The sequence below is a fragment of the Pteropus vampyrus genome, unplaced genomic scaffold (assembly GCF_000151845.1).
Source record: "Pteropus vampyrus isolate Shadow unplaced genomic scaffold, Pvam_2.0 Scaffold8905, whole genome shotgun sequence".
NCBI classification, from domain to species: domain Eukaryota; kingdom Metazoa; phylum Chordata; class Mammalia; order Chiroptera; family Pteropodidae; genus Pteropus; species Pteropus vampyrus.
The window spans coordinates 639-2,261 of NW_011897686.1; the positions used below are offsets into that span (position 1 = coordinate 639).

At 33.1% G+C, this 1,623-nt stretch overlaps 1 pseudogene; it reads right to left on the minus strand.

The window, feature by feature from the left end:
* Positions 1 to 845: 845 nt before the first annotated feature.
* Positions 846 to 964, minus strand: LOC111734895 (annotated as a pseudogene).
* Positions 965 to 1,623: the final 659 nt, after the last annotated feature.

The following is a 1,623-nucleotide window of genomic DNA, read 5'->3' on the forward strand; positions in this document are numbered from 1 at the left end:
TTCTGCCTTTATTGGGATTGAGTTGTGTGGAGAAGTGCCTGAAATTTTGCAAATGTACTCTTCATTGGTGAATTTAAAACATAATTGGGTTAAAGAAGTACAAATTAGTAGTTGATGGATGGTCACAAGGATGGAGAGCACAGCATAGGGAATGCAGTTAGCATTAATGTATTGGCTAGGTGGAAGACCAGAGGAAAGAAAGAGGATCATTTTATAAACTATATAAATGTCTAACCAATGTACTGTATACTTGAAATGATTAAAATAAAATAAAAAAAACAAAAAACAAAAAAAACCCCATAATTGGGAATTAAAGTGCTGAAAGTGAAAAGTAAGTCACTCAAATGATCAGTTATCTAGGTCAGCCAGAGCTGTTTAAAAGGGAATATTCATGGGTGGGACAGCCTGGCTCTTTACCTAGTTGTATAGCTGTCAATGCATTTATTTCAGATGAGTTGGATGTCTTTGAAATAGATGCCTGGGCAATAAAAAACTTAACGTCAGACTCTTATATTACAATGAAAGAAGCTAATTTTTAGGCACTTATACTACATTGGGCCACTGATAATTTCTAATTTCCTAAATCTTATTACTAACTTCAAACAGATTTGTAAACTACTCCATCATTACCTTTCCTTGTGCTACTATGCTATGTAGGCACTAACCATATCATCTATCTGCTAAAATACTAGAGAGAATCCTCTGATCTTTCATAACTCTGCAGTCACCATTTAATTAAGCAAATGTGACCATATCACATTTTTTTTTAGGCGAGGCAACCCTTGGTTGACCTCACAAATTTCAAAGACCTTGTCAGCTTACAATCCCTTATTTTTTATTGTTTATGCCTACAGCACCTGGTCTTCCTAGGTGGTCTCTCATCCAAGTACTAACCAGGCCCAACCCCATTTAGCTTCCAAGATCAGATGGGATCGTGCTTGTTCAGGATGACATGGCCATAGATGCAATCATATCACATTTGCATACAATTCAGAACTTTGTTCCTAACATAAAAAGCTCTTCATCCTCTGATCTTCATTTTCTTCTTCAACTTTATTTCTCACTTCTCCTGATGAAAATGATAATTGTTTAGAACTATTAGCATTTTCTTCAATAAGTTTTCTCAAACTTTCTCACATACATAGCTCATTTTTTCTCATCTGCCTGAAATTCCATTATTCACTAACCAAAATCTATTTACCCTTCATCTTTTAAGCTTTAGCCTCAGTGTTATCCTTTCTAAGAAGAATTTCTAACTACCACACTCAAATCCACCTCAAATTTACACATTTTTTAAACTTATTTATTTCCTTCATTTGTTTGAAATTTTGCTGACCAAAATTGTGTCATCTTGTTCCTAGAATATGGCATGAATCAATTTTAAATTTTAAAATACTTTGGTCCCTGCTTTAACATATACCTACTTTTTCCTAAAAGTAATTAATGAGTTTTCACAAAAGTTAAAGTCTACACTGGTTCACTTCAGCTTGAGAAATTACTATTTTCTGGATTTAGGCAAAAATGATTTACTCAAAGTGAAAACAACTAATATAAATATAAATCCAGTTTTCTCCTACTTTCTAAACATAAGTTGGCTTATTAAAGAAGATTTTTGTTTTTTTT